This window comes from Ochotona curzoniae, unplaced genomic scaffold, assembly GCF_017591425.1.
Source record: "Ochotona curzoniae isolate NIBS_2020 unplaced genomic scaffold, NIBS_Ocur_1.0 scaffold_1852, whole genome shotgun sequence".
Lineage (NCBI taxonomy): Eukaryota > Metazoa > Chordata > Mammalia > Lagomorpha > Ochotonidae > Ochotona > Ochotona curzoniae.
Genome location: NW_024467087.1, coordinates 11389043 through 11409582, shown reverse-complemented (window position 1 = coordinate 11409582; position 20540 = coordinate 11389043).

The following is a 20540-nucleotide window of genomic DNA, read 5'->3' as shown; positions in this document are numbered from 1 at the left end:
GTCACCCTGCCAGAAGACCTCACTGGCATAAAGGCTTTGGATTGCTCAGGGAAGGAATATAAGGATGTGTGAGAGGGAGGACTACTGAGGGAGTATGTTGCAGGTGAGGAATGGCTTCTTGGGGATTTCCACCAAACAGGCTACTGTACTTGCAGGTAAGAGTGGGTCAAGACCCAGTGGTTCGGAAGAGAGAAACCAGAGGACCTTTCTGGGTCTGACCAATACACCCAATCACTTAGGAGACCTGAGCTAGGATAGTTAGTATCAACCACTCACTGGTGCACATAAAAGCTAGGGCTGGGGTTGTGGGGCTGCCTGTCAGAGTTAGGCCACACTACCCATCAGTGAGTGTTGGAACAGGAGATGGGTCACATTAGGCTGGGCCATGACACTAACTGGCATGCAGGAGAACCGGGGCTGGGGGCAGCTTCTGTGGAGGATGTATGGGATCAACTCTGTGGTAATGCAATACCTGCCAGCTTGCTAAAGAGCTGGGGGTGGTGATGGACCAAACTAGGCATGACCATGGAACTCCTTAACACTCATGGGTACTGGGGTTGGGAACAGGCTTGGGCTTGTCTAGGTTTCAGCACCTGCTGTTGCACCCAAGAACTGGGTGTGGGGTAGGCTGGGCTGCAACATCCACCAACACACACAAAGGCCAAGACATGGGCTGCCATATACCAAATAAGGGCCTAGCACCTACTGACACATGGATCTTTATCTGGATCTGGGAATAGACCTGATGGGGGAACTTTAAGGACTCACCTGGCATACGGAGGACAAAGGACAAGCTTATTTGGGCCTGCAGAGGACAGTGAGTGCCATGTCAGAAGATGGAGAACAGAACCAGTTGGACAACTTCTATTTGAGTTTTGCAGCAAGTGTCTGGGTGAGTGGGTATACTGGGGTGGACTCTGTTGGCCAATGGACCTTGGAAGGATCTTTTCAACCTTGGAACAACAAAACCAACAGTGTCTCAGAACCACTCAAGCAATACCCTCGGAACATTCTTCTTCACATTAGGGTTTCTAAGATGACATCAAATGCACATCCCCCATCCCTGGGTACTGATGTAGTTTGGCAGCTGGGAGTGCCCCCCTTCCTCCCTCCCCTCTCCACCAGATACAGGAGAAAAGGGAAGAAAAGGAAAATTGGAAGCATTTGCCCCACTCACCCCCATGCCTCAACCCTCCCCACCCTAATCAGTAGTCATCATGGACGTGCATCCTTGTCAGCTATGTAAACAACATCAAAAATAAAAAATTTAAGAAACAGTGCCGGTTTCAATGTATATTCTTCTTATACTTTTAATAACATGAAAATAATGACAACTAGAGCCTGCCCCTCCAGCTCTGCTTACGATTATTTGCACAAAGTGCTTAAGAATACCTGATCGAAACACCTAGTGTATAGTTTCTTGTTTCCAAATGTTTGTTTCTATCTGTCCTGGCATGAAGGAGTAGGCAGAAATATTGAGCTCATCTTGCTATAGTGAAATACAATCAGATGCACAAAAGCACATTTAACATTCTTTCATATGTATTAGGACTGCAATACATGTAATTTTTCATCATTAAAAATATCAGATATTAACATTTTATTTTTGGGATAGTACCTGTTCCTGGATATTTAATTAATCAAAATAATTATTGCAAGCACTATTCTTTGCCTTAATGTATACAAAAGATATATTTGTTATAATCTAGTCACCATGTAAGTGTGGATTTCTTTCTAGACTAATTGTATTCTGTTTGTCTATCTTTCTCGGTACCAAAGCAATATGCCTTAATTTATATTACTTTATAGTAAACCTTCATATCAGATCATGTAAATCACTCATTGTTGTATTTCTTCAACATTGTCCTGGCTATCCTAGGTTCTTTGCTTTTTCATATACATTTTAGAGTTGTTTATCGATTTATCTTATTGTTACTGCTTTTTGTATCCTATTTGAGAAAGTCTGCCAAAGTCTGTCTCGGTCTCTCTACTTTCCAAATGAGGTAAAAACAAATAGCAGTAAAATAAATTTAATCTAATTTTTGCCTAAGCAAATATAATTAAGAGATGATTATACTTCTGAAATCTTGATTTAAACTGGAATTGTATTGAATCAAAAAATAAATTTGTGAAACTAAAGGAGCATATATTAATTTTGAGTTCACTAATTCATTAAGATCTTAATATCTTACCATTTATTTGATTGTTTATTTCAGTTAATTCTTGTGGATTCCAATGTAAAGTAGTACAAATATTTTACATATTTATTTATACATATTTGATAATTTGAAATATTATCATAAATACTATTGTCTTGATAAATTTGACTTCCAGGAGCAAGCATTTGGTTCAATGGTTAAGACACAACTTGAAACAGTCGTAGCCCATATCAGAGTGCCAAGGTTCAAGGCCCAGCTCCAACTCTTGATTCCAGATTCCTGTAAATGCACACCCGGGGAGGTAGGAAGTGCTATATCAAGTATTTAGGTCACTGCCATCCACGCAGGAGTCCCGTATTGGGGTTCAGGCTTTTGACTCTGGCTTGGCATAGTCTCAGCTATTGTGGGCATTTGCAGAGCAAACGAGCAAATGGGAAATTAATCTCATACACACTGTCTCTCTGCCTTTCAAATAAAATAAAAACTAAATAACTTTTATTTCTATTGTTAGTAAATGAGAATACAATTAATTTATATTAGCTTCATGAAGATAGAATTTACATATCATAATACTGTTTTGACTTTAGCCACTAGGCTACCACGCCAGGCCCTGTTTTGCTTATTTTTAAAAAACCATATCCCATGAAGAAATTGAGTTTCGTGATTTTTAGAATCTGGCAATAGGAAAATCCTATTGCCAAATTCTGTTAGAGCCGTCTTTCAAATAAATGTGTAAATCATTTTTGAATAAAAATAAGAAAAGAAAAGAGGTAAAGCCAAAGAGGAAAGGGGGCTCCAATGTGGGAAACAACAGGCTGCTGAGCCACAATTTGTTATAATGTGTGCCCTTAGAGCTGTCTGTTTGGGACTTCTGCAGAGGAATTGCGCAAGTTTGGACATTTGTCAGTACTCACTAGCATAATAATGGAGATTTAGATTTAGGGATCATTCACCTGAGACAAGTGCCCAGGAAGGATAGGAGATCCTTATTGATTAAAGGAGTTGGACACTCCAATATGAACAAAAACTGGTAAGAGGCAAGGTTGGAGCAGGACTTGCCATCAAATTCCATAATCACACAGCAGAAATTTCACATAGGAATTCAGAACAGAGCTAGTGGCTCCTCCAGCCATTAGATAGCTAAAATTCTTCTGTGACATTCAGGAGATTACCCAGCATCCCTGGAGTGTGATGGTTTAATGGGTTTTATGGGAACCACCTAAGTTCTTGGGCCGCCTCAGCGTTCAGATAAGGAGACAAGGAATCTGAGAATTCTTTTCCTTTGTTGCTGAGGACAACCCCAGTTCCATTGCCCTGCATTTATATCTGGGGCAGTGGCTGGGCAGGATTTACAGGTGGGAATATTCCTTGCACTAGAGTCCCAGTTTCACATACCTAAAACATTTTCCTTTGAGATTTTCACCCTTAGTTCAACTTCTCCACACCCTGCCCCTGGGATGTCCCTGAAGTCCAAGGGCACATATTATAGCACATTCTGGCTCATCAGCCTCTTGTCTGGAGTGTTGTTTCCCCCCACTAGAGCCCTTTTTCCTTTTTGGCCTTGTCTCTATTACATTCTAACATTTTTTATAAAAAGATTTCTTATTTATTTGAAAGACAGAGTCTCTCCCTCTCAATGTGTGTGTGTGTGTGTGTGTGTGTGTGTGTGTGTGTGTGTGTGTGTGTGTATGAGAGAGAGAATCTTGCATCCATTGGTTCACTGTTCAAATGGCTGCAATGGCTGCAGCTTGGCCAGACTGTAGCTAGGAGGCTGGAACTTCTGGATCACCCATGTGGGTACAAGTGCCCAACCACTTGTGGAATCTTCTGTGGCCTTCCCAGGCACATTAGTAGGGAACTGGACTGGGAATGGAACAGCTGAGACTTGTACCAGCGCCACCCATATGGGATGCTGGTATTGCAGGTGGTAGCCTAATTTGCTACACCACAACACTGACCCCTTATAGCACTTGAGGTGCTTGGTAACACCTCAAGTGCTATATCCAGCATCTAGTTCATTGATGTTTGAGATTCCATGACTAGTTTCTAGAATTGCCCCCAACCATCTGGTGTTCTGACACGGATGAAATGAGTACTAACATAATCCTTCAGGGACCTTAGGGTCTTTGTTAGCATATTTTTTTAAGGCCTCTCTGCCTGATATCTGCAATAAGGCTGAATTCTCTTCCCTCTATTTTGTTATCTCCATGACTTTGTCATAATTTAAGGGCTTTTAATATTTTTCTCTTTTCATTGTAGCCATGAGACTGATAATATAGTCTCAGCACCCTTAATCTTTTAAAATTTCTTTGGTAGTTCCAATCAGGGTCTATTTTTGGGGTATCACTGACTCCCACAGTGTATTGCTGGGTTTTGAGCTGCCATGGAGTCAGCATGAGCTTGGGCCTTGGTCCTGAGTGATATGTATCATTAATGTACAACATTTCCTCTCTTGTGCAACAAATGAACAATACAACTTGTAGGTTACCGAAATCACAGCAAAGGCCAGAGTTAGGGTGTAAAATTTCTCAGTAAGTTTAACAGGATTTTCTGCAAAACCTTCCTAGCTTTTGTTACATTAATTTAAGCTAGTCATAGAGAAAGAGACATGTACTCTAACTGTTCTTCTGTCTGTTAGCTACCTCTCTTAAAGGACAGAGCTAACTTGTATCTGGATCAGAGCAGACCCCCCTGCAATTGTAATAACACTGTCCTCTAGTAAAAGGTGACAGGCAGGTTTATAGAGTAGTGGACATTAACTAGTAGGAGGTGAAGAGAGTCAGAGTCTGAGGGAGAATAGAATCTGGCACCCTGGGGTGGTTTAGCATCAGGACAAGCTTGTCTGGAAGTGGTAGACTGTTCAGCAAGGGGTTACTCACCATATCTGTCTCAAAGACTTGGATCACGGCTGTATGACAGGCCTGTCAGTGAGTGAAGGCACATTTTAGGATTTTAACCCTATTCCAGGATTTTAACCCTATTATTCAGTGTTCTGGATATTCCTGATGATGCATTGTGGGATGATTCAGATTCAACCTACATCTTAAATACAAACCGTGGTACATAAAAGTACTATCTGCTTGCCAAGCTGTGCACCAACGAGTCTGATTTTGCCAAGGAGCACATTTATTAAAAGATTTATTTATTTATATTGGAAAGGCAAAGTTACAGAGAGAGAATGAGAGAGAGAGAGAGATCTTGCACTTGCCGGTTCATTCCACAAATGGCCAAGCTTGCTAGGAAGTGGAGCAGACGGGATTTGAACTGGCACTCAAAAGGTAGAGCAGCACCACAGGTGGAGGGTTATACGCTACAGCACTGGCTCCATACTTTTTAATTAATTCACATAAGGCACTATATAGCTTAGAGCGATCCTAATTATGCTAGTTTTTAAATGCTGAAGTTAGTATTTTTTTAAAAAAGATTTATTTATTTTGCTTGAAAGTCAGAGTTAGGGAGAGGGAAAGACAGAGAGAGAAATCTTCAATCCACTGATCTATTCCCCAAATGGCCTCAACAGCCAGAACTGGGCTGATCTGAAGCTGAGAGCTATGAGCTTATTCTGGGTCTCCAATGTGGGTGCAGAGTCCCTATGCCATAAGCAAGGAACTGGATGCGAAGTGGAGCAACAAGAACTAGAATTGGTGCCCATATGGGATGCTAACACTACAGGCAGATTAGCTTGCTACACCACTGGAATCCTGAAGTCAATATCTTTGCTATAATTACTTGATTGTAGAGAATGTCTTAAACTTTACAAAGCAGTCATATTTACCTCCAGTTTTGTGGTAGTAATGTATGCTGTCACAGTCAGTATATGAAAATTCTGATTTCCCTATATCCCTTAAACACTTGTTGTCATTAGTTTTACTTTTCCTAATCTAACAGCTCTGAGTGTGAACCCAGTTTTATTCTCAAGTCTTCCCAGGAGCAGGCCTTTGGCCCAGCATTGACGTTGCTAGTCAGCAAGCCCACATTCAATTTCATAGTGTCTTGGATTGGTTATTTCTGGCTCCAGCTCCTAATTCTAGCTTCCTGCTTATGTGAACCCAGGGAGGCTGTGCCGCCGGCTCAGGTTGTTAGGTTCCTTAGCGGCAGTTGTTGGGTAGTCACAACAGTGACAGTGAGTTCCTGGCTGCCAGCTTCAGCCTAACCCAGCGCCAATCATTATAGGAATTTTTCAGAGTAGAGAAGAATGCTGAGCCCCCTGCCCCCTCTCATAAATACATAAAGACTAACCAAGAAAGTCATTAAACACACACACACACACACACACACACATACACACACACGTTAAAATCCTCTTCATATCATGTCTGGTCAAGCTCCATATAGAGAAGCAAGCAATGACCCAGTCTAGAGTCAGGGGAACAGGGAGGTATACTCCATTTAAAGCGTAAAGGGAAGTGGAGAACGGATAGTTACAGAAGAATTATTCAATCTATTATAATTTGTATTATTCCTACTCATGCCTATGTATATAGGTTCTTCCATTAGTTTTTAATTATTCCATTAGGGTATGCCATACTATATTCTTTTAACAGATTTCCACTTCTTAAAAATCTTTAATGATTATACATGAATCAGCCACTTTTTAGATCACCTTGGTTTTTGTTTCTTTCTTTTTGTGTGTGCATTCATTGTCACACTAAAGGACCTACTTCATCTCCACATTTTCCACATCTAAGATCTGCTATGTCGGTTTTTACAATGTTCCTCACACTTAGCTCACTCTGTGTGTGTGCCCATCTACACGTGCATGCATATGAGTTTTTTCTGGTTAGTACAAATATAACAAAAATGGTTTTGTGCATAGCACATTTCTTAAATAAAACCTTGAAAAATCTCTAAACCAGCTAACACAAGTCTGCTCTTTTACATGCTAAATTAGAAACTTTTATTTGGTGAAACATTAAGCCTTTTTACTCTAACATAAATTTAAAATCTTATCTCAAAAAAAGAAATGGAAGGTCAGAGGAAGGGAATATCATATTGTTAGCACTTTATCTATGAAGTTTGTTGACTCCATTAAAACTCAAAATTTTTAAAAATGTTTAATTATATTCCATGGTGTTGATTCCATTCACCTCTTCATGGGTGAAGTGGGTGTTATGATGTAATACGAGGATCTTACCTTTAGTAATGCAGCACTTGTTCCCTGAGCTGAAGAGTGTGTAGAATGCTGATGGTTACAGCTGAATCAGTTCCCAAGAGCAGCTAGTGGTACAAAGGGGACAGCAATTCTCCAGGTACAACCACACAGAATGACTGGGCAATATGGAGGGACAAAGACATTGTTCAGTATTTACATACAAATTTACATATTCTGCAAAACCCACACAAATTAGAAATAAAGCACAGATTTGGATGAGCAGCCTGTTTACCGCAAAATGGTGTCCTATAAGCCGATCTAAGAATCATTTGAGTTGAATAAGATTTTAAAATTGAGCATAGGTTACAGAAATACAGAAAAATCTAGTAACTTTTTTTCTCCCCATCTAATACTAAAAACTTGTTTTACAGCTCATTAAACAAATGTATCCAAATTGATCAGAATTGTACATTCTATTCTTCCTTATACTCCTATTAAGATTTATAGAAATTCAAATACAGTTTATAAAATCAACTTCACAATGCTTTCTTAGTATATATCTCGTTATACAAAATTATGACTAACAAATGTGTGTGTTATAATTGGGAACAATGTGGGATTTTTGTGCTTAAGTTGACTCAAGAAAAAAGAAAACCTTTTTAAAAATTCAAAATAACCATTCGTGGTGCCTCAGTCAGAACTGGATCAACATCTGCTTCCTAGAGCAGCAGAGACATGATTGCTGTGAGAGTCATCACCTCAGCTCGAATGGCTGCAAGAAGCATCATACAACTTTAATCATTAATTTGTAATGGAAGCTAACATCAGCCTTAGAAAGTCAGGACACTGCTGTCTCATGCCCAGAACCAGGCAGGGAAAGGGGTCCTTTCATGCATTTACAGTTCATACCTTTCCAGCGTTTTCATAGTTAGCCATTTATTGAAAGTGAGGGAGAGGCGTCTGTACAGGTGCTGCGGAAAAGCAGGAAAGTGTGCAGGGTCATAGTGTGGATCACAAGGCACACGTCAGAGAGACAGCTGCACCTTCGGGAGACACGGGGTTGTGGGGAAAGCTAATGGAGCACAGGAAGACACGGGGGACTCCATGTTGCAGCTGGGCCAGGTGCACTCGGGCCCTGGCAGCCACGTGGCCAGAACAGGAGATGTCTGTGGGAGGACTGGGGATGGTGCCACTCCTGGGGAAAGGCTGGCAGTCCCTCTGCAGGAGGCGGGGGTGGGGTGCAGGCAGGGTGTCAGTCAGCGGTGTGACTCCAAGTCCAAGGGCCGCGGGCAGCTCAGATACCTCGGAGGTGAGTCCAGGTGCCTAAGCAGAGCAGGATGCCTTCCTTGGACGGCGACAGCAGCGGCGGCGGCGGCGGCAGCAGCGGGGGCAGCGCAGGCGCAGGTGCAGGTGTGTGGGCTGATGGATGCAGGCTGGCAGGCTGGCAGGCTGGCAGGCGACAGGGCGCAGCTGGCAGCTGGCGGCGGCCGGCGCTGGGTGGTCTGTCCTGTCGGTGTGGGGCACGAGCCCAGCTGGCAGCGGCAGGGCAGGACAGCGCCCGCGTGTCCCCGCGAGGGGCCGGGCTGCGCCGGCAGGAGAGGGCGGCGGCGCGCCCCGCAGCCAGGCCCAGAGGCGGCCGCGCCAGCCTGCAGCGCTACTATTCCTGGAACAAAGGCGAGCACGACGCGGGAGGGGGCGGGAGCGCAGGGGACGGCGCGGCGTGGACTCGAGGGTCGAGGGCTGGGGGCGCGCGGGCGGCGGGGGCTCAGCCCACCCTCCCCAGGGCCGCGGGTTCCCTGGTGCCCCGGGTCCCCCTGTCCCCCGGGTCCCCTGTCGGACGGCCTAGAAGTCCTCGTCCTCCTCCCAGCCAAAGACGCGCTTCATCTCGGCCAGGAAGCCCCGGTAATCACTGAGCAGGGGGCTGTCCTTCTTGATGTAGGGGATCACCCACTGCAGGGCGGGCCCCGTGAGGCGGGTGATGAGGAACGTCACCTTGAGCGCGTCGTTGGAGAAGGTCTTCTCGTCCACGAACATGTAGGAGCCCGTCTGCACGATGAACTCCGGCAGCCGGTCGGTGTCGCCATCGAACGTCTCGGGAAAGGGAATCGGGTTCCTCCAGCGCCGCGCCGCGGGCCGCAGCGGCCGGGCCAGCAGGGTCTTCACCAGCCGCATGCGATTGTCCATCGCGCTCGGTCTGCGGGCTGGGCTGCGCCGCGCGGATGTCAGCGCCCAGGCGTCGCGGGAAGTCCTGGTCGGGAGGCGGGCCCGGGCCCGGGGCGGCTGGGGGCGGAGCCGTGGGCAGGGCTCGGGTCCTCGCCGGGCCCGCCCGCACCCGAGTGGTCACCAGCGCGCAGGCGCCTCTGCAGAGTTACTGCAGTGGCAGTGAAGGGGGCGTGGGACGGAAGAGGTGGTATGTCGAGGTGGAGGAGAGATGACAGGCTGGGATTTAGAAGGTGTCTGGCGGGACAGGTTGGAGAGTCGAGCCTGAGGGGAGGGGTGTTGGGGGGGAGGGTTGTCTATGAGAATATTGAGGGAATTCATATATAATTGTAGACAGAAGTCAGAATTGCCCAACGTTAGACAGCTGAAAAATGTAGGTTTACATTGCATACACAACATATGGAAAAACTCTGGAGCTGAGGTGTCAAGCTGCTCTGCTTAGGCACCTGCACTCACCTGGGAGGTATCTGAGCTGTCTGCTCAGTCTGAGATGGTCTACCCTAAGTCCTAGCACTTACTGCTGGTTGTGGCAGCCTAGATCAGCCTGGCTTACCACTAGCCCTCACGTGACCTGGCAGATATTGTGGTCCAATCTAGCCTGGCCTCAACCTGGCTTGGCTCTCATTATACTAGTGTGTGCTGTAGACCTGCTGTGGCTGCCATCAGAGCCAGCCTACACATGTGCCAATGAGTGCTGCAGCCTAGCTCCATTCAGCCTATTCCCAGCCCCAGCTCTCATGCTCACTAGTACATCTGTGCCTTACAGGGGAATTCCCCAAGTTCCCCAACCAGGCTTGCTCCCAGAAATGGATCTAATGTGTACCAGCTGGTATTGCTCACTAGACTGACATGGCCAGTCCCCAGTCGTGGCACTCACTGGCTGAACTGGTCCACATCCATTCTGGCTCTCACAGATGGGTGCTTAGGCCTAGCAGATTCTGTCCTACCTCCTAACCTGGCTATCATGTGATCCGGCAGGTACTGCGGCTTAACCTGACCTGTTCCACATTCATTCTGACTCTCATAAGCACCACTGGGTGCTGAAACCCAGCCTACGCTTGTGCCAATGGATGCTGCAGCCTTGTTCAGCCTAGTCTGTCCATGCCCTGGCCCTAATATTCAACAGTCAGAGCTGAAGCCCAGCAGAGGAGCCCCCAGAGTTCCACTACTAGGCCTATTCCCATCCCCGGACTTGCACATGCTGGCAAGTGCTTCAACCAGCTTGGCATAGATATAGACTCAGGTTTCACTGAAAAGTGTTCTAGCCCAGCTGAGCCAAGCACGGCCAACACCCTGTCCTTGCTCTCATGCTTGCCAGTGGGTGCTAAGGCCTGGCCCAGCCTGACCTGTCCCCAGTCCCAGCCCATACAAATACTGAGGAGTGCTGCAGCCTTGCCTGGCCTGGCCCACTCACAGCCCTAGTTCCTTTACTCTCCAGAGGGAGCTCAATCTAGTAGGTGAGTTTCAGATTAGTAGGGGAGCTCCCCCAGTTCTGCTACCAGGCCTGCTCCAAGCCCAGGACTTCACGCATGCCAGCAGGGGCAGTGGCCCTGCTTGGCATGATCTGTCTTCAGTCCAAGGTCTTTCCTTCACCAGCAAGTGCTGCAACCTGGCCCCACCAGGCCTTCTCCCAGTCCTGGCCCCCATGAGTGTCAAGTGAGTTCCTGTCAGGTGCCTTGCATGATCCAGCCTGGCTCAGCCTGTTGCCTCCCCAGCTCTCCAAGTACACTGGCTGATGCTGCCGTCCAACAGAGGCAAGTCACAATTTCCCTACAGAATCTGCCCCCAGATCTGGTTCTCTCAAGTTCTGAGGGGTGTTACAGACCAGGTTGAATTGGCTCATCTCTTGCTCTGACATTCACAGGCAGGCGCTGTGGTCTAGTTGATCCAGGCATACTCCCCCGGATTATGCACACAGTCCCAGCTTTTTCAGCAGATGACAGGAGATGCTATTTAGACCAGTCCAGGTCTCTCACATGGGCAAGTGCTTTGACCTGACCCAGACATGCCACCTTCTAAACCACTCTGCTCAACTCCCTTGCCTGCCTGCGTGTAAAGTGGCCTGATCTGGGGAAGACCCCAGATATCGTTCCTTCCCTGTCAAACATGCCCTCAGCTGCTTCCACTTCGCTATGTCTCCAGACCCTTTTCCTTGGCAATCTGCAATCCCCCTTCTTGGGGTTGGAGTGGTGTGTCCTGACTTGGAGTTCCCTGCTTTCCCCACTTATCTTTAAAAATAATAAACAACTATGCTGGCACACTACTATGGCTAATACAAATTTGGCATTAACCAAGCCCAGAGTGCCTACCAGCTACTGGCTGCTTTTCTCCCAGCAGTGTAGCTCTTGCATATGTACAAGGCAACCTAAGCAGTTGCCTACAGCTGGGGCCTTGTAATGCTTTTTCTGGAGATTTTTCTAGAAACATAATGGCTCCTTTAGTTATAGTCTCAGTGACATTCTTATTATTCAATAGTTACAGAGCTGAAGACACTTTTTCATTTTTTTTCTGCCATGCCTCCCATTACTACAACTTGAATATCTTACTTTCATACCACTGTTACACAGAATTTCAAAGTTAGATTGTACCGTTAAGCATATTAACCATTTTGAGTTCATTCACATGTTTGGTATAAGTTATGGAATGAAATTAGTTGTCTTATGCATGTTTGGTTCTTTCTGTATCATTATTGAAAGAACTTTCCCCAATGCAATACCTTTACAACTTAATTTTTAAAATCAGCTATATAAGGGTCTATTTCTGAATTTCATATTCAGTTCTATTGATCTATTTGTCCATATGGATAACATCATATTTTTAATAATAATTGTAACATAAAACTTGAAATAGTACTAGTTCTTTAACTTCTATTTCAAAGTTTTTTCCACTATTGTATGTCTTGAATTTCCATACTCATTTTTTGAATGATTCACTTGTGTTTTTTTTTTCCATTTAAAAAAAATCACTGGAACTTTTATTGTATCTATAGATAAATTTTTGGGAAAGTTTGTATCTTGTAAATATTGAGTCTTCCAACCCATGAGCATGTACCTATGTAGCATACATTTTGTGGCTTATGTAAGGAATGTTTTGCAGGTTTCGGAATATGAGGCTTGTTTTTAATCCTTACATTTTTACATTTACATTTTTTTGGTTTCAAATTTTTCATTTGTTACTAGAAATGCAATTGATTTTATATTCTCATCTGAGTCCTGCAACTTTGCTGAACTCATTTTTCTAGCATTTTTTTTATAGATCCTGGAAAATCTGTTTTTTTATTCAAGGGAATTAAATTAATTTTATTCATTATTTATGACGGATAACACACAGTTTTGTTCCTATCTGTAATTTTATCTGGTACCAATATTCAATTTAAATATATTACATGGGATTCCAACAATCATTTTTCAAAGATTTACTTTATTTTTATTGGAAAGTCAGATTTATAGAAAGGAGAGACAGAGAAGAAAAATCTTTCATCTGCTGATTCACTACCCAAGTGATCACAATGGCCAGAGCTGAGCTGATCTGAAGCCCAAAGCCAGGAGCTTCTTCCAGGTCTCCCACGTGGATGCATAGTCCCAAAGGTTTGGGCCATCCTTGACTGCTTTTCCAGGCCACAAGCAGGGAGCTGGATGGGAAGTGGAGCAGTCGGCATTAGTACCCGCACCCATATAGGATCTTGGCAGATGCAAGGCAATGACTATAGCCGCTAGGCTACCACTCCAGGCCCAACCAACAATAATTTTTTTTTTTTTTTATCAAAAAACAATCCCATTATTTTCCCTGGGGAACACCTTCAATGATGAACTTCAGTAACTGTTGCTATCTTAAAGACCATGACTTCTCTACCCAAGCTCTTTGTAACTAAATTTTAAAGGGAACCTGATATCACCGTGAAAAATTCTAACTTTGTACATTTAGAGTTTACAAAGACAATTTCAGAATAGACTAACATCACACTTTCTTTTAAAGATTTTATTTTCGTTGCAAAGGCAGATTTACAGAGAGGAAAGGAGAGACACGGAGAGAGATCTTCCATCCACTGGTTCACTCCCCAAATGGTTGCAACAGCAGAAGCTGAAGCCAGGTCCTGGAGCTCTTTCCAGGTCTCCCATTTGAGTGGAGGGACCCAAAACTTCAACCATCTTCTGCTTCTTTCCTAGGCACGTTAGCAGGCATCTGTATCAGAAGTACAGTAGGCTTTTTAGACTGGCACAGGTGTGAACAGCTGGGTGGTGTAACTACCCAGGGAGGAGAGGCCCCTCAAGGTCCCAGGCCTGCACCTGGCCTGGATGTTTGCAGGTGTGGACAGCTGGGTGGTGTAACTGCCTGGGAAGGTCCCTAGCCCCTTGGCCTGAGTGCTTTTTGGACCAGCACAGGTGCGGATAGCTGAGCAGCATAACTTCCTGGAGGAGAGGAGGTCCTGGGTGGCCGGGGCGCCAATGTGCTGGGCAAAGCCCTGGGACTGCTCAACAGCACACTCTGGTGACTTGGAGGGTCGGCTTACAGGGAGTCTGGGGGGATGGCACAGGTTGGGGCTAATGCGGACTTAAGAGTTCATGACCAGGTGAGGAATGACTACTGAGGGACAGCTATAGACAAGGCCAATGTATTTGCAGGTGAGTGAGGGGGCTGAGATCAAGCAGGTTGAAGGGAAGCAAAGAATATTTAACGGTCAGACCAAAATACTGGTATGGCACACTAAAGCTAAAGCTGGGGGCTTACTTGGTGGGGTTAGATCACAGTACCCAGGTAATATTAGGCTGCCCCATGACACTAACTAGCAATTGAAAGAATCAGGTCTGGGGGCAGAATATATGGGGGGTTAAGTGAGCTTAGCTCTACGGAACTACAATCTTTGCTGGCATGTGCAAGATCTGTGGCTGGTAAGAGGCTTGGTTGGGGAGCTTAGGAGGTGCCGTAGCTGGGTTAGGGTTCCCACTGGTGAGCATGGGGGCCAAAATGAGGGCAGCAGTCTGGGCTAGACATGGCTGTAGTCTCCCTCAGCATGGGTATGGACTAGATTTGGGGAGCACCAGACTGAGCCAGATTCCAGCACCGACTGCTACTCATGAGAGGCAGGGTGGGTATAGAATGGGCTGGGTTAGATCTTGGCTCTCGCTGAACAACGAGAGCTGTGTCTGGGAGTGGACCAGGTATGGCTGGGCTGTAAAGCCCAAGAGTAACAAGGATTATGGGCCAGCTGGGCAACAACACTGTATCTGCCAGGACAAAGAGGTGGACTAAATTAACCAGGGCCAAGGACCCACCAGTGTGTGAAATATCTGTGCTGGGAGAAGACTTGATAGAGGAGCTTGGGGAACTCCTTTGTCAGGACACAGTTCCTGCAGGTAAGCACAAGAACCAAAGCAAGGGGCAGCTCAGACCAAGTCTGGTTACAGTACCCACCAGCATAAATGAGTCAGGTCTGGGGACCAGGCAGGCTGAGCCAGTTCATAATCCCCACTGGCAGATCTGAGAACCAGGACAGGGTGTAGAATGGGCCAGGTCAGACTGCCACTCGAGCAAGCCCATAGCAGGGCCAGGACTAGGGGCTGGCTGGGCCAGGCTAAGCTGCAACACCCACCAGCAGAAGCTGGAAATGGGAGCAGGCTGGACTGAGCCAGGTTGCAACACCCACTGGTGGACGCCTTGGTTAGGTAAGCCATACCAGTCTGGGCATCTTGAGTACCAGCTTCATGAGCCCCTGGGACAGGGGTTCAGCGGGGACCAGGTTGCCTGGCCCGGGTCCTTGGATCCACCTGTATGCTTGTTGCCAGGTCTGTGACTCCTAGGTGTGTGTGGGGGGGTCTGGCAGGGCTCACAGTAGGTGCTGGGTCTGTGAGCCCCAGAGGTGGGTGGCCCTGGGCCCTTGGGTCTACCTGCGAGAACTGGTCCTCCTCAGTGGAAAAGGTAGAGCAATGGACAGCAGGCCCTGATGCACATGAGGATTTGGCAACCCACTGGGGCCTGCAGAGAGCATCTGGTACCATAGCAGAGGAAGAACAGAACAAATTGGACAACTACCCCAGCCAAACAATGGCAGCAAAAATCCGGTTGAATGGAGACTGTAAGGTTGACTATGTCAGTCAATGGACATTGGGAGGGTTTCCGCATCCTTGGGTTGATGAGATCAAGAGTTTCAGAACTATAGAAACCACCTGGGCAGAACCTTCAGAGTGTATGCCACATCGGGAACCTGAGTCCATCCCTGTGTACTGGGGTGATTGGAAGCCTGGGTTTGGCTCATCCCCTTATCTCCTCCTTTCCCTCAGAAATAGGAAGAGAAAGTAGAAAGTTTGGAAAAAATTATCACACCCACTTTTCCCTAACCTATCCTTCCCACCCTGGTTATATAGACATCATCATAAATAAATAAATAAATAAATAAATAAACAACAACAAAACCAATGGGAGAGCTAGGAATGGAACTGGCACCCACGTGGTGCATCTGCAGACAGAGGCTTAACTTACTATACCATGGCACATCTATTAACTTAAAAAATTTTTTTAAGATTTATTTATTTTTATTGGAAACTCAGATATATAGAGAGAGGAGGAGAGACACAGAGGAAGATCTTCCGTCTGTTGACCCACTCCTCAACCAGTTGCAATGACCAAAGCTGAACCAATCCAAAACCAGGAGCCAGGAACCACCTCCAGGTCTCCCACGTGGCTGCAGGGTCCCAAGGCTTTGGACCATCCTCAACTGCTTTCCCAGGCCACAAGCAGGGAGCTGGATGGGAAGTGGAGCTGCCAGGATTAGAACCGGCGCCCATATGGGATCCTGGCGTGTTTGAGGAGAGAACCTTAGCCGCTGTGCCATTGCGCCGGGCCCAGACTATTACATTTAACAGTCAATATTATACATACAAGAAACTAGAAAAAAACTACATTAAAAATGTTGCAATGTTTTATGCTTTCCGCCAAAGAGAATCTAAAAACACCTTTTATGCAATTAGTTAAATACAGCTCTCAAGATTTTTATCCCATAGATCAGTATTGTCTAAAACATGTCTTGTTTGTGAAGGCCGGTGTGATGCCATGGCAAGCTAATCCTCAGACTGCGGTGCTGGTACCCCATATATGTGCCAGTTCATAGCTTGGTTGTCCATGCCTTGGCTGTTCCATTTCTTATCAAGCTCACTGTTTGTGGCTAGGGAAGTGGCAGAGAACGGCTCAAGTCTTTAGGCCTTTGTACCTGTGACAGGCATGGAAAAAACACCTGGCTTCTGACTTCAGATTTACTCAACTCCACTTACAGCAGGCATTTGAGGGGTTAACCAGTAGTTTGAAGTTCCCCCACTCTCTAAATCTGCCTTTCAAATGAAACTAAATAAATCTTTAAAAAGCACACACAAATACAGACCTTGTTTGTAGCAGCTGGGCCCTGCCACCAATGTGTATGGTTAAATTCACAAATCTACTGTAATCTATAGTTGCTTATCACATTCTCTCTTGCCAAACTTTGTATCCCTGCAGTTATTAAAACCTTCTACCTCTGCCAAAATTGCTCCTACTGCTATTAAAAGTGTCACAGCCACCTAGATTCTGTGGTTTGGCAAAATATTGGCTACCACCATTCTAGTAGGAGCCAGAGCTTCTGCTTCCAAAGTTGCCTTCCTTCATGGGTTCAAAATTCGAAGATTGCCCAAATCATTGTCAGTTCTTCCACCTCCAAAATTACTTCCAGCATTATCAAATCCATTGTAACCAGTCCACTGCAACCATACTCACCATCGTGTGGGCTATTGTCACCAAAGCCACTAGAACCATTGAAGCTTCCTATATGCCAGCACAATCACTACCAGTATTGCCCAAACCACTTCAACCTCTATTGATGGGTGAAATATACTGGTTTTTTTTTTTGTTTTTGTTTTTGTTTTTTTTTGCTTGGACAGAGCTTCTCTCGGTTCACAGTTGTGATCCTTCACGATGCAGTATTTCTGCAAGACAGTCTCATTCCCAAAGCAAAGCTCCTCTTCGTGCCACTGCACTGGTCATGAGATCAGATACTGTGATTTTCCCACACTGTTCAAAATAATCTCTGACCTAATGTTCTTTCTTTAATGTCATCAACAAAGGTCTTTTTTTTTTTCACAGTTAAGTGGGCCCCCATCTTTGGAATTTTCGCTTTAGCTAGACCTTTTTGGTTCTACAAATCTTTTATTCACCTTTGGTGGTCTTGCATTCAGTGGCATAGGTGGAAAACCCATATTTCCTGGGATACATGGTGGGTGTTTCGCCTCAATATTGCACAACTCCATTACTTAAAATGGCTGCTCAAACTCTCCTGACTTGTTTCAGAGTCAGCTCTCTGAGGAAGAGCTGCCTAGATCTTCAGGGAACTTTTAGACATGACAGCAGTGGGAAAGGAAGACTTGGATGAGGCTTCCTTAAGTGTCAGGCTTGAGCAGAAAGGAGTCTGCCGATGAGCATAATCCAAGAAGTCATTTTATTTTAAAATAACATTTTGAGTACAAATAACAAGTTTGCCTTCTTTATGTCCAATCTGGATGCTTTTAAATTTTATTTCATTTCCCTATTTCCTTTTTCTTAATTGCACTGCCTAGAATCTCCAGTACAACATTGCACTGAGGTGGTTAGAATGGACATATTTGTCTTATTCTTGAACTGAGGGCGAGAAACATTGTGCTTTCCCAGTGTACATATTATATTAGCTGTACTGCTTTATTTTTGTAGTTGCACTTTATCAGCTTTAGGTATTCCTTTATATTCCAGGTTTGATAACGGTTCTTATTAGCAACCATGTGATACAGAAACCTTTGCTCTAGTCATTTACCATAGAAAAGTGAAAAAATGCTCACACAAGCCGTGTGCATGCTTTTTTGTAACTGGCTTATTTGTAGTTGCTGAAATCTGGTATCATGCCAAATGTTCCTCAGTAGGAGGCTGGGTTTCCAGAATGTGTCATGCCGATATTGTACAAGGCTAACTGGCCTCCATCTCAATCACCTCGTTATGCCTGGCTGGTGAGTGGGGAATGTAACGGGCTTTTAACATATACAATATGGAAAAGATACATATGAAAAAGGGTTGATTCTAATGATTATATCATGGTGTACATGACTGCATTTTACAAGCAGGATCAGTGCATCTGCCCTGCTGATAATGCAGCAGCAGCAGTGTTGTAAACTGGTAAATAATGGTAAATAATTGCTGGTAGCATTTATAACAAATTCAAATTTCTTAACATTTAACCTTATTCATATTAACTGATCATGATGAATTATTCTTTTCTTTTGTTGCCCTGGATATACTTGCTCATATATGGGGCTGTTTTGTATTCTGCAAATATTCTGCAAGGAGACGACATGTGCTGCAAGGCGGCCATTTCTCCTCTGGCTGAAAGATGTGGCAGAGGCAGTAAAATCTATTCCCAGAGTTGCATACAAGAGGCATCTGGAACCAAGGGTGCTCCCAGGAATACCCAAGATATGACAGGAAGGAGGGGCATTAAGAAGGGCAGCAGGACACATAATTCCACAGCTCAAAGGATTCTTGCATCAGCAGAATCCCGTGTTGCTGGAGCTCTTCCATTAATTCCTTCCCCACATCTGCAGTCATGGAAAAATACTAGGCAAAGCCCTGAATTTACCACCCCGCCTCCTTCAGGACATTACGCCCGCCCTCTCTCGGTCTCTCTCTTTCCCCTTTCGCTGTCCACTGACGCACCAGCAGAGTGGCAACTATTAAGCCTAATAACTGAGGCTGGAAGAGGGAATGGGCTCCACCCTGGCTCTGCCCACTCTGGGCTTAGACCCGCCTTCGTGGATCCATATTTCCGGCTACGCCTCCTGAATCACCACTGCAGAGGAGCCCTGCGGAGCAAGCAAAGCCTACTGAAGCAAGCAAGACGAAATGGAAGGTCGGGTACAGCTGCTAAAGGCGCTTCTGACCTTTCCCATCCGTCCCGAACCGCAGCGCTGGAGGAACCCGATTCCATTTCCCGAGACGTTCGATGGCGACACCGACCGGCTGCCGGAGTTCATCGTGCAGACGGGCTCCTACATGTTCGTGGACGAGAAGACCTTCTCCAACGACACGCTCAAGGTGATGTTCCTCATCACCCGCCTCACGGGGCCCGCCCTGCAGTGGGTGATCCCCTACATCAAGAAGGACAGCCCCCTGCTCAGTGATTACCGGGGCTTCCTGGCCGAGATGAAGCGCGTCTTTGGCTGGGAGGAGGACGAGGACTTCTAGGCCGTCCGACAGGGGACCCGGGGGACAGGGGGACCCGGGGCACCAGGGAACCCGCGGCCCTGGGGAGGGTGGGCTGAGCCCCCGCCGCCCGCGCGCCCCCAGCCCTCGACCCTCGAGTCCACGCCGCGCCGTCCCCTGCGCTCCCGCCCCCTCCCGCGTCGTGCTCGCCTTTGTTCCAGGAATAGTAGCGCTGCAGGCTGGCGCGGCCGCCTCTGGGCCTGGCTGCGGGGCGCGCCGCCGCCCTCTCCTGCCGGCGCAGCCCGGCCCCTCGCGGGGACACGCGGGCGCTGTCCTGCCCTGCCGCTGCCAGCTGGGCTCGTGCCCCACACCGACAGGACAGACCACCCAGCGCCGGCCGCCGCCAGCTGCCAGCTGCGCCCTGTCGCCTGCCAGCCTGCCAGCCTGCCAGCCTGCATCCATCAGCCCACACACCTGCACCTGCGCCTGCGCTGCCCCCGCTGCTGCCGCCGCCGCCGCCGCTGTCGCCGTCCAAGGAAGGCATCCTGCTCTGCTTAGGCACCTGGACTCACCTCCGAGGTATCTGAGCTGCCCGCGGCCCTTGGATTTGGATGCCCACCGCTGACTGACACCCCGCCTGCACCCCACCCGCGCCTCCTGCAGAGGGACTGCCAGCCTTTCCCCAGGAGTGGCACCATCCATCCCCAGTCCTCCCACAGACATCTCCTGTTCTGGCCACGTGGCTGCCAGGGCCCGAGTGTACCTGGCCCAGCTGCAACATGGAGTCCCCCGTGTCTTCCTGTGCTCCATTAGCTTTCCCCACAACCCCGTGTCTCCCGAAGGTGCAGCTGTCTCTCTGACGTGTGCCTTGTGATCCACACTAT